Source organism: Adiantum capillus-veneris, chromosome 14, assembly GCF_014529385.1.
Source record: "Adiantum capillus-veneris isolate H3 chromosome 14, ASM1452938v2, whole genome shotgun sequence".
NCBI lineage: Eukaryota > Viridiplantae > Streptophyta > Polypodiopsida > Polypodiales > Pteridaceae > Adiantum > Adiantum capillus-veneris.
The window spans coordinates 140255621-140269452 of record NC_140944.1 but is presented as its reverse complement, the minus strand read 5'-3'; positions in this window follow the sequence as shown (position 1 = coordinate 140269452).

Sequence of the window (13832 nt, the reverse complement as noted above, 5' to 3'; positions counted from 1 at the left end):
TTATAGTCTTGGGTCCATCTCTTTGTGGAGATGTGATAGGTGATGATAGTGTACCACAACCCCCAAAAACCCCCCAAGGCAACCTCTAATACCATAGCAATAGAATTGTACACACTAAGCCAAAAATCAAAATCAACACATGAAGAGAAGCTGCAAAAATCTCTAATACAACTTAATAACTTGGACACTCTAAGCCAAAGATTAAAAGAAACACATGAAGAGAAGTTACAAATAGCTAAATTAAGCCTAAATAGAGAGAGAGAGAGGGAGAAGAGGAGAGTCAACACAAAACAACGAAGTTCCATCCTTAGATGTAGTGGACCCAAAGAGTGGCACCCCTTCCAGTATTTTTGTACTATTGAAGTTTGCAAAGGTACAACTCCCCAAGGGTCCACTTATTTGAGACTCAATGTCCCTAATAATGTGCTACTCTTTTGGTCCCCAATATTGTGTCCATGTCTCTCTCATTACTCTCTATCAAATTTTATTTATTTTCTGCCTATTAATTGTTTGTGTCCACTCCTATCTGTGAAGCTTTCTTTGGACATTCCTAAAAGACATGCTTGAGTCTTACCACAGTTGTTACACGCCTGCTTTGAAGTACTTAGCATGCTACATTTTCATCAATTTGGGCCCCATGGTTTTCTTCTTATGATTTTGTTTCTCTTAGAAGACTCTTGCCCCATTGATGTGGACACTAGTTTTCCCGTAGGACTGATCAATGAGTGGCTCATACCAAGACCATCCTTGGCATGTCCCCATACGCCTCTAAATAAATTCAACTTGTATTATAGGCAAAGATACTAGCAAAGAAATATATCAAAACCTCTCATAATAGTCAACCAAAGTAATAGGCCTGGACACTCCAAGCCAAAGATCAATACAAAAACACAAACAAAAACTCCAAACAGCTGAAGTGAACTTGAATAGAGAGAGAGAGAGAGAGAGAGAGAGAGAGAGAGAGAGAGTCGACACAATACGACAAAGTTCTATCTGTAGATGCACTAGCCCCAAAGATTGGCAACCCTTTCGTTTTTACTTAGTATTTCTTTGCAAAGATACAACTCCTAAAGGGTCTACTTCTCAAGGACCCTACATCCCCAATACCATGTCAATCTTCTCCCTTCTTATCTGTGTCAAATTTTATTTATTTTCAGCTAGTAATTGTTCATGTGTTCTGCCATTTGTGACACTTTCTTTGGACATTCCCAAAAGACCATGTATGATAGCAGGGTAAATATATATCTGATGAGGAGATGATGCATTTAAACCTACCTTTGTGGGTATGCCATCGAGATTAGGTACAATTCGATTCCATGTGCATGTGGTAGCACTTGTACCATTCCCAAAAAAGGTTATTGAGAAAAGAAATACTGGTTGTGATCCACTATCCAAAAAAACCATATATTCTCCATTCAAAATGCACATAAACTACATTATTGGATACCATAATAACTTTACCATTACGAGGAAAAGGAATTGGGGAAAAGGGAAAATGCATTAAAAATTCCAGGTCTACAAGCCAAAATTTTCGAAATTACACCAGTATGGGTCCAATTATTTGAAGAAAGAAGGGGGGTTTTGTTTCTTTATAGCATAACCTCATGCTCTCCATTGGACTGAGAAATTCTATCACTTACTCCACAAAGATGTAATACTATTGATGGATTTTGTACTTGTTGCTGAGGTTTGGTTTTTCTACAATATGTACCAGTCAATCACTTGTTAGTGGTGATTACCTCTATAAAAAGAACAAAATTTATTTTTGTGTTGTATGGCTGTCTATTGATCAGGGTTTGTATAAGTGATGGGTCAAGCAAAGTAAGAATAGTGTGTGTGTTCCAATAACAATATAACATATACACCAAAGAATCCTTTCGAATTACAAAAGACACTAGAAACTATGTCAATGAAAAGGTTGTATAATTCCCATTCATAGTACAAAACAATCTTTATACACAAGTGCTGAAAGCAAGGGCCAGAAGATATGATAGTCCGTCATCTTCAAGCCAAGGAACTTTGAAAACCATAGTTGAGAAGGTAACCCTCACCTGCACCCATGGAAACAACACAACATATAGTTAGCATTGGCACCGTATGTAGGTGATGCATGGGTATCCCACATGTTATAGATGTCACCCAACTAGATTGCTTTCAAAGACAAATAGTAAGAAAGGTAAATCTAACCATAACATATATTCAGAGATGGTTTCATTTGCAAGGGGTTGCAGGAAAGCCAAGTGGAGCTCCTTTCGCTTTGCAACCTCTCATGAGATAGAGGCGGGACACGTTTTATGAGGCTTTTTAGCCCCGAAGTGGGCCACTTATACATGTTTCCTAAATTTAGAGAGTTTGGCATTAATTGCCGCTATTTTTTTCGGTCAATAATAGTGCTCAGACGTGCAGTCAGTCTATCCTTTGGAGTCGCCTGTAACACAAAGAGATGTTAGTAAGTGTGTACTACACCTACCTAGATGGAGTAAAAAAAACCACATAAAAGATAGTAAGTATGAATTCTCAATTCCCCTTAATCATAAACACGTAGAGGTAGGACATTCCAGAATCCCCTGGTTGTTCCAGAAGCCAAGGGAGTATGCCGACAATGCCCACTAAATAACATAAAATTGATGCAATAAGCAACCATATTCAGCCACATGAGCAGCCATAAGGTACCATGCACAACCATACTCGGCAATTTTCACCACCATATTCGGCCACAACCATTCTTAACCATATTCACAACCAATCGGCCACATGAGCAGCCATTTTCAGATGTAGCAACCATATTCGGCCACATGAGCAGCCATAAGGTACCATGCACAACCATACTCGGCCACATTTCACAACCCTTCACAACCATATTCATAGCCATATTAGGCCACAACCATTCTTGACCATATTCACAACCAATCATTCACAATCGTATTCAACCCCATGAGCAGCTTTGCCAAAGATCTGTCACACAATGATTAACAGGCATAGACCGTATTTGAGCAAGAAAGGAAAGCTCAATAACAAACCTCAGAGACACCTCATCAGAGAAATATACCGGCAGCAGCTGCCCAAAAAACATAGACCAAGCCGCTTGTCTTAAACCCCCAAAGTAAGCCAATACCTACCACTTTTGAAAAATAAGAGACTACAACAATTTTCTTTATTCAAATAAACATAAGTACATATGTGTGGCGAAATATCTTCACTGGAACAAGGCTAAAGGTTGTACCTACCACCATCCAAACAAGAAAGATGTATAAGAACACATACTAGCATTGTGGGAATACAAGTACAGGTCTACAACAGCCACTTGTAATCGTTGTCCATCCCAGAAAAAACCCCCTTGCACACTAAAGTGTAATTACGTTGATGTTTATTGAGGATAATGTACAACTTTTTTGGCTTTTCTAGACAAATATCATCTCATCCTAGATGTGGGTAACTTGTTTGGATTTTGCCATGTTACGAAGGAATTAGAGTCCAGCCTGGCACGTTCTAATGTTAATTTCTTATTGATAGTGGCTAATTTAGATGGGTCTATGCATACTAACATCCTAGCTATGTATTTGTAAGTGGTATCTCTATTCATGAGAAAATGGCAATGCATGTATAATAGTATTAAGTAAAACCAACCATAACCATGTTGACATATAAGGTAATGATACACTCTTCAAAAACCCACTTTCTAAAGTAATATGACAGTATGTATTCAAATAATTATTTTGCTCCTTTTTTTTAATTATAAAGGAAGCCAAACTGTTGGTGCAGTATCCTTTTAAATGTATCAATCACTGATGTTCCCGTGTCCTTTTGCTTGTCAAGCTTTGGCTAGTATTTCGTTCCTTCCAACAGTACAAGCATATTTGTTATTTACCGTTGATAGTGTCATTCGATGTTTAATAGAGATAAGAACTTCTCTCATACTGGTTGTTATTCTGAATTTTAATGTTAAGAAACAACCTTTTATGTAATCCCAATCAGTACAACAAAAATATATCATCACCTTGTTTTCATATTCTGGTTATGTCATAGCTAGAATTTCTCTCATTCGATGTCATCAAATACCGGTATACACCCATATAATGTATGCTACCTTTTTAGGCATACTTATTCCCCCGTTAGTTAATTAGCTCCAAATGTTCGCAACAAACTGCCTGTGTTATTGAATAATTTGTCTAAGACAGTTGAAGTCATACAGAATGTATCAAATTCTGCTATATATGACCCACGGGATCAACATGCATAGGTCTACATTCTATGCTCAAGCAAATCAACTCGATGTTTCTTAGTTGTTTGTTAGCCAATGCAAAAGAGATTAGCCTTTACACGTCGTAAAGATCATGTGGTAATCCCACCAAACATGGTTTTTAACCTCATTCAGACAATAAAAAAACCAATATCATTTTTTTTTATAAAGTAATTTCAAAAGCAATCTGTATATTATCCTACTTATCCCCTTATATGGTCAGCAGATAGATTAAAAAAAAAAACCATTAATATGTACTTGAATTCATTCAATTATGGACCAGATCCGATGAGGAGATGGTGCATTTAAACTTGACTTTGTGGGTATGCCATCGAGATTAGGTACTGTTCGATTCTATGTGCATGTGGTAGCACTCGTATTATTCCCAAAAAAGGTCATTGAAAAAAGAAATACCGGTTGTGATCCGCTGTAAAAAAGAAGCATAAATTCTCCATTCAAAATGCACATAAACTACATTATTGGATACCATAATATCTTTACCATTACGAGGAAAAGGAATTGGGGAAAAGGGAAAATGCATAAAAAATTCCAGGTCTACAAGCCAAAATCTTTAAAATTACACTAGTATGGGTCCAATTATTTGAAGAAATAAGGGGGGTTTTGTTTCTTTATAGGACGACCTCCTGCTCTCTACTGGACTTAGCGATTGTTGAGCCAGCAGAGGATCACACCCACATTTTTGCTCACACCCATCATTTTGTAACCATTGATTGTAATAAATGTCTTTCCGACATTAATTTTGATTTGAGCCATTCATTAAGTAACGGGACTCAATTGAGTTTCCAGCTTGTAATCCCGAAGTAATTTCACCTGTTGATGTAAATAATTAGAGATGTTCTCACCTCCAAGGCTGAGGTATATAAGCCAAAGTTTTGTAACCTAAGGGGGATTCAATTATTAATCAAAGTGAGTTTTTGAGCACCGTGACTGTGTCTGAGAGAGAGAGAGAGAGTGTCTTATCTTCTTGCTACGCGGGCTACGGAGTCGCCATTGGAGAAGCGACACCACCATTGTGTTAGCAACGGTGAGAGCTACGCACAGATACCAAGAGTGCGCGCTATCGGCTTCTATGTGTGGTAAGTTCCTACGAGCTTCGGTGTGAGTTTTCTTCCAACTCGTGTGTCGGAATAGAGCGTGCAGCATATCTATAGAACCACAACGAGTAGAGCTACACATTAGTACCATCGGGGTCAAGTTTCGGTCACCTGTATTTTTCGGCCTGTCTTCATACGCGTTTGCCGCACGGAGTGGTTATAGGTTGATTTTGCAGTTCAAGTCTTTAGGGTGTTGTTCTTACCTAGTGTATAGACTTCCCCTTGAGTTTGAGATCGATTCAATGATTCTAGATCGTGTTTCGTATAGCATTCGTTCGTAGTACGGATTTCAGTCACTTGCGTGTTTAGAACTTAGATTTGATTTCCTTAGTAGTGATTGTCATTAGAAGGTCGAGTAGGTGATTTGACACCCACCTAGTTGTTTCCATGCGCCTGCGGGTCAAGCTCCGTCCTCGTCTGACAAATTCTGTTGTTGGTTGAGTTCTCGCTATTTAGCTTCCGCTAGCGGCGTAACCGCCTTAACATTTGGTGCCGTTGCCGGGGACGAGAGCCCTAAGTAGGTGACCTTAGACTAATCTTACGAGGTGAGTCGTATAAACTACTTTGTATACTTTAGTTAGAAAAGATCTAGGAGTGGTGGACTCCGAAGGTCTCGAGAGATACTAGGAAGTGGGGTATTCCTGGGTCTTCCGTGTTGACAGTATTTTTAGTTTAGCTTAGATTAGATTGTTTTTGATGGTGTTTAAGTGGTTGTTGACATAAAAAGCATTTGCTACTCCTTGTGTGGTAGTAAATCTCTTTATATTTTCAATTGCAAAAAATCCATTTTATGATTAGAAGTAGCTTAGGTAGGGCCTGATTTGATCCTGATCCAGAGCTATCAATTGGTGTTCTATTTGCTTGATGTGTTTGATTGCATGTTAGATCACTGAAAAAGTCGCTTTGGTAGTGAAATATGCAATAAACAAAGTTCAGAAAAATTTTCTGTGTAACTGATTGTTGCTATTGAAAGAGTTCTGTGCTGAAAAACTGGAAATCTGCCACTTTAGACATCATATGCGTATGATGTCTTAGGACCTAAACAGAGACTAAAATTGAAAATTTGACATTGCCAGAGTGTTTAGAAGGGGGTTTTACCCTAAGATCAACTTAAAACAAGAGCATTAACACTCAAAGAAACCCAAAAAGACAAGTCGGAGTCCAAGAAACGCAAAGAATAGGAAATTTTGGATTCAAATCTTGTTTTTACATTCAAACCTGACAAAAACACTTGAAACTCAATTATAAACATTGGAGAAGGCTTAAAACCAAAAATAGTCAAAATCTGGGACAAAAGACATCATACGTGTATAATGTCTTTTGGCACATCCACTGCTTATTTTTGATATCTGACCTGACAAGATTGTTACAGGCACTGTAGGAAGCATAAATATCAAGTTTGGACCCAAATTGATGAAAAAGACATCATACGCGTATGATGTCTTTGACCTAATTTTGGACATATTTTGATACATTGCTAACACAGATCCATTGTAATAGCTGTCTAGAGGTTATATTTCAAGTTTCATCCCATTTGGATAACAATTGACCCAAAAACAAGTCAAAAGCATAAAATTGCCAAGAAAAGCCTGAACTAGCCATAACTTGCTCAAACAGAGTTCAAACTGAATTTTGTGAGTGAACAGAGCATAAAGGGGCCACTGAGAGTGAGCATAACCAAAATAGTCAAATTCTGTGAAAAAAGACATCATACGCGTATAATGTCTTTTTCAGCATAACAGTAACAAAATTCTCACTTGATGAAACAGAAGATGTCCAACTGACAAGATTAAACAATTGACCAAGTATCAATCAGCTTGGATCAATTCTCACCACAAAAACTTGGGGAAAACAAATTGCCGAGACGGAAAAGTTACAGTCCTTTAGGGGAATTGATGAATTTGAGATCGGGCAGGAATCTCCGGAATAATCAACCAAAACAAGGGGAACCAGCAAGTGTCATATCAATCGAGGGAAGTGTAAACCAAAGTTGGGTGCAACCATTAGAGCCGATCTTTGAAGGAAGTGTTTCTGATACTTCTTCGGAGAGGTCTTACGAGATTTTCACCGAACACTCGAACATGAACAACAGAGAAAATATGGCAGCAGGATCATCAAACCCTTCCGCCACAATGAAGCTATTGTTCATAAAATATCAGTACGACAATGAGCAAGGTGCAAAGATCTACAAAGACGGAATGGACCGCTATTGTGTAAAGATAGAAGATAGACCTAGTGAGTTCAAGGATTTAGTGCCTGTGAGCTATAGCGGAGATAGATATCTAGATGACGAGGGTACCATGTACTTGGTATTCCTAAACCCTAACATTGTGGACAAGTGGGGATTGATGGGCACCAAAGACAAAATAGATGAAGAACTCGAGGAGAAAGCACCAATAATGAACTTCCCTAATGCGAGGTTAAGAAGAGAGAATGAAACTACAAGGATCAACACTGATAACATCTATGTGGGGCTATACAAATATAATAATGGGGAGCAAGATCTCTATTATAGATGTGAAGAACCCTACACCGGAGAGTTGACAGACAAAAAAAGACTCTATGTCTTTACCTACACAGAGGGATCGGAAGTGAAAATTGCTGCTTACGATAAGTATGGCAGGCAATACTCAACAATGGGCAAGAAAGAATTAGAAGGATATACATACTTTGGGGGACCACTACATCAGTATTATGTTACTTCTAGCTCACATAGACCAGCACCAACAACTGGAGTGCAAAACTCTAGGACAACAGGAGGACAAAGAACTCAGGTTGCTGACTCTTTCAGTCAACCTTGGGACTCGAAGCTCAGACCAATGGGATCATTACATTCCAGAGAGTCAATGGAGACGAATCGAGGTAGTGCAGTTCCAATCCCCACCTATACCACTCCAGGTCCAAGGTTTGAAGCGGAACCATCACATTTACCTCCCAGTAGTAGATTCAGGGCAGAAGAACCGACAAGGGTAACCCATGAAGTCCACGATGCTAGAGAAAGCTTTAGCCGAGACACAGGAGCAATGAGATTGGTAGCAGATCATAGACGTATGAGACCATCTCAAGTAGCCAAGTGTATGCCAAAGAAGTATGGTTGTTCAGGAGATCCGTATGCACATGTGTCACTCTTTAAGCAAGTCTTAAGAGCTGAGCAGATAACAGATTTCCATACACAATACGAGGGATTTTGTCTTACTCTAGAAGGTACTGCATTGACATGGTTTCAACCAATGAACATAGGGGGATTCCATGACATTGACCATTTGCTAAGAGAGTTTGCTGAGGAATTCTCAAAACGAGGGATTAAGCACAATACGGTCTCACAAATATATGCTTTTAAACAGAGAGAACACGAAAAGGTGAAGGAAGCTTCACTTCGCTTCAAACAATACATTGAGAGATGTCCAGTACGTGAACGACCACAAGATGACAGACTATCTGTTCTCTTTATTGAGGGACTGAGGAACGACACTCTCAAGAAGGACTTGCACTTGAAAGCTTGTACAAGTTTCGAGCAAGTAACGAGAGAGGCATTGTACTTAGTGGATAACTGTACGGTTTATGGAGAGGTGTCAGCGGATACAGATTTTGCATCCAGTAGCTCCTCCTCCGTAGCGAGCGAGACTACCACTAAAAAGAATGTTCAAACAACAACCATGCCAAATGTAGAGCAAATGATAGAAGATGCTCTAAAAAGGATGGCACCATACCAAAAACCATTGCCAAAACCACTGAAATGGTGTGCTATTGAACAAAAATGGACAAATCATCCAACAGAGGAGTGTTATTACAACAAAGGGTATGTAAGGGAGCGCCAGTATGCACCTCCTGCTCAATTAGCACCACCTCAGATACATCCAGTACCTCGATACCCAACGGGAAATGTACCGGGACCTATGGGGATAGAAAGACCACAACCGGTATTGGGACAACAACCACCTTTACCAGGAGCAAGACCAGTGGGCATTAGATATGCACCAACCTTAGAGAATCAGGAAGAACAAGCCTTAGTGCCTGTTCAAGCCTATTACGAAGAATCGGGTGCACACATGTCTCCGACAGTGTATTACCCACCAGAAGAACCAAAACAACCAGAACCATGGGGCATGATGGGGAATGTTGGAACACCAACAGTTACAAGTGCTTCTGATGAAGAGAGATACAATATGGACGCAAGAACCTTGATGTTCATAGCTCATGGAGGGTTAGCAGGACAGAGACCATCCTATCCACAAAGGACGAATCAAATGGGACCAAGACCAACACTAGGACCCTGTTACAAGTGTGGAGGTGACCATCTGATGAATGTTTGCCCACATACGGAAATCATTAGAATAAACGCTTATTGCACTGAGTGTGGGGTTACTCACTTCATTGAGGATTGTTCAAAGAATCCAAACAAAGTGCAAAAGACGACATTGAATATGTTAGAAACGATTCCTACCAGCAGTGGGTCTGAAAATGAAACTCTGATACCAACGCAAGTTGTTACTAGAGCTCAAGCTAAGAAAACCACTAGAGAACCTGAGAATGAAAAGTTAGCGACTGAAGTGGTTAGTCAAGGACCGCGGAGTCAGAAAAACACATGGAAAGCTAGAAAAGCACGCATGAAGTTGAGAAAAGAACGTGAAGACGCTATTCTAGCTGAGGAACTAAAGCAAACTAAAGCTAGATTAGAAAAACTTGAGAGTCAAAACGGGAAACGAGAGATGAGCCCGGAAAGAACGAAACAAAAGAGTATCAAAGAAACAACGAGCTTAAGCTCAGGGGGATCAGTGCTAGTCGACAAAGTACACGAACCATTGGACGCACTGATGAGAGCTTACGAAGCTAGGTTAAAGAACAACCAAACACAAGAACAGAGGTGGATGACATACCCAAACGCGGAATTGGAAAAGCAGAGACTTGAAATGTGCCAGAGAATGATCGAGACTGCACAAGCCTTATTAGAACCACCAAAAGAAACAATGAATTGTGGGAAGGAAAACCCAATTCAGCAAGAGACTATCGTTTCACGGGTAGCTGAAAAGACTCCCAGTGCACAAAAGCCTGAAAATACACAAAAGGATGACCGCATAGTATTGAACACAACCGATCAGGAGATAGAGAGTTTTCATCCAGTCATACAGAGGATTTACGGAAAAGATGAGGATTACAATGAATTTTGGAAACAAGTGAGAGAGGCAAACTTTGCAAACGAGCTAAGTTGCCAAGCTAATCAGACAAATTGGGAAAAGGACATCAGGAATCCTCCCATAGTGGAATTTGAGGCAGGATCTCAAGTGGACTTGGATCTGCAATCTTACTGGGGAGATGGGGGCTCTGTTAGAACAATGGAGAGCAAACCTCATTCACTGAAAACCTTACCTTCATACTTAGGAGAGTATGAAGCAAAATCCGAGATTAGAGCACTTCCCTCACGAAAAATCTCATCAGAAAAAGTCATGGACTCGCAAGGATTGATAGAGATTTTGTCAACACCAGTGACATGCACTATCACTCTAGCTGAGCTTTTGAGGCTAAGACCACATATGTGGACCACTGTAGGAAAATGCTTGGAGAAATTCGGGATAAAAGATCCAACATCGAGATTGCAAGAGAGCATAGAGGAGCTGAGCAAACCACAAAAGAACGCTAAGCCTGTACCCTTAAACAAGGTCGGAGAGTATTGCGAAGGTGAAGAGGGGAATACAACCTTACCAGTTGAATTCCAAGGAGTGAAGACGATGGCAATACTAGACAGCGGAGCAGGGGTAGCCATTGCTACAAAAGAAATCTGGAAAAAATGGGGGAAACCAGCAATAAGGAAGACTAGGTTGAAACTCCAATTAGCAGATGGACACATGGAGAAACCTATGGGGTTATTAGAGAAAGTTGTAGTGACTTCTTGCGGCATTGAATACGAACATACTTTTGCTATTGTCGATTTTGCCAAGGAGAATAACTATGATATCATATTGGGAAGACCATTCATGAGACAGTTGAAAATGGTCCAAGATTGGGGCTACGATCACATATACTTGAGAAATATGGAAACCACTACACGTGTGAACCTGAAAGACCATAGCTACAAAGATGTGAACCGAACACCGGTAGAGGAGTTTGATTCAGCTACTTTGGCGGGATCCGAATTTCCAGCTTGGTTAGGTAAACCCAAGGAGTTATGGATGTGTGGAGCTTCGAAATGTGGAAGTCTGAAACGAGAAGAATGTGTTTTAGAAAGGGCTATCGAAGACGAAACTTATGTAAGAGAACCCTTTCCAGAGGACACGTTTGAACCATTAGAATGGACACACATTCTAGCAACCCTAGATGTTTGTGCAATTCCGGATGGTCCCACAACGAAATTTTGCGACAAGGACGGGTACGACGTGGTTCCGTACTTCATGTTGAGAACTGTACTCGAAAAAGAAACTGAAAAGAACGATACACTGGAAAAGGAAGATGAAGAAGAGGTGTTTCACGACATTCCCGATCATCCAGAGTGGGGAAATGAAGCAGACAACGAGTCAACGGACAATTCAAGCGGAAACGAAGAAACTATAACGGATGTCCGATTTTATGATTTTCCGAACCAAACTAAACAACGCCAGAAACGCTATAGAGCAAAGAGAAAAACAAAGGGGGTTAGAACCAATCCGATGCCTAGAATAAGAGGAAAAAATCAATTCCTAATGCTAGTAAAGGCTGAAGATTGTGTTAAGGATAAGATTTCTGGAAGAATGAGAGGCAGTGATCAAAAGAGCTTACGAAAAGACAAAAGAGGCTCAAGAAATCAAGTTCAAAAGAATGGAACGAAAACTGAAACAGAAAAATCAAAAAGAACAAGCGCAACAGAGAATACACGGAGTCCAAGTTAGAACGTAGAAACAAGTACAGAGAGCTCAAGAAAACTCTGAAGGAAGTTTGGACGACAGAAATTGAGAGTGGAGAGGACGAAAACGTCAAAATCAAGGAAAACATGGATGTTCCCTCTCACTATAGGAAATTCACAATAGAGGATAGGAAGGTGATATTAACCCCACCTATTCGAGAGAGGAAGGAGAACGAATCTTATGACGGACCGGAGGATGCAAAAAAGTTGATTTAGCAGCTCCAGGTGAGACGCCTAGACCGGTGTACATAGCCACAGATTTGTCTCCAAGCGAGGAAGAGAGACTTTTGAGTCTTCTCAGAGAGTACAGGGATGTGTTTGCATGGTCTTATAAGGACTTAAAGGGAGTTGACCCATCGATATGCCAACACTCAATCCCACTGAAACAAGACGCAAAGCCTAGCAGACAGAGACCATACACATATAATGATACTTTTGCTAAGCGAATCAAGGAAGAGATAGATAAGCTAATGGAAGCTGAATTCATATACGAGATTGAACACACTGATTGGGTATCTCCGATTGTGGTAGTACCTAAGAAGAACGGAAAACTCCGAGTGTGTGTCAACTTAAAGAAAGTGAATGCTGCAACAATCAGGGACAATTATCCCCTGCCGATAACTGATCATGTTCTAGAGCGTGTATCAGGGAAAACAGCATACTCCTTTCTTGATGGTTTTTCAGGATATAACCAGCTAGCCATAGCACTGGAAGATCAACATAAAACAGCTTTTGCAACGGAGTGGGGAATTTATGCTTATCGGGTTATGCCTTTTGGTCTAACCAATGCTCCCGCAACCTTCCAGAGGCTGATGACGCATGCTTTCAAAGAATACTTAAGGCTGTTTCTCGAAATATACATGGATGACTTATGTGTACATTCTCTACTGAGAGATGAGCATCTAGAACACCTAAGAAAAGTATTTGAGAAATGTAGGACATATCGCATTTGTCTCAATCCTGAGAAATGTGTGTTTATGGTCCGACAGGGCAGAATTCTGGGACATATTGTCTCACAAAACGGAATATCCACGGATTTAGAGAAGATAAAAGTTATAGTGGATATGCCTAGACCAACCAATGCGAAACAAGTACAGAGCTTTATGGGACATTGTGGATATTATAGACGATTCATTTACATGTACGCTATAATAGGCCAACCACTTTACAGGCTAATAGTGAACTTTGAATGGACAGAGGAGTGTGAGGAATCGTTCAAGAAATTGAAAGAGGCACTCATTACTGCTCCAGTCTTGAAATCACCAGATTGGGAGAAGATATTCCATGTGCACATAGATGCTTCGGCATATGCAATAGGATGCATTCTGGCTCAGCCAGAAGAAGGAAACATGGATTTTCCTATCTGTTACGCCAGTCGACAGCTCAACCATGCAGAGAAGAATTACACCACAACAGAGCGAGAAGGATTAGGAATGATCTATGCTGTGAAGAAATTTCGGCATTATCTTCTAGCCAACAAGTTTGTGTTTTTTACGGATCACCAAGCCTTGCTCTACCTAGTGAATAAACCATGCAATACCGGGAGAATAGTGAGATGGTTCATTATCTTACTGGAATTCGACTTCACGGTAGTAGTAAAGAA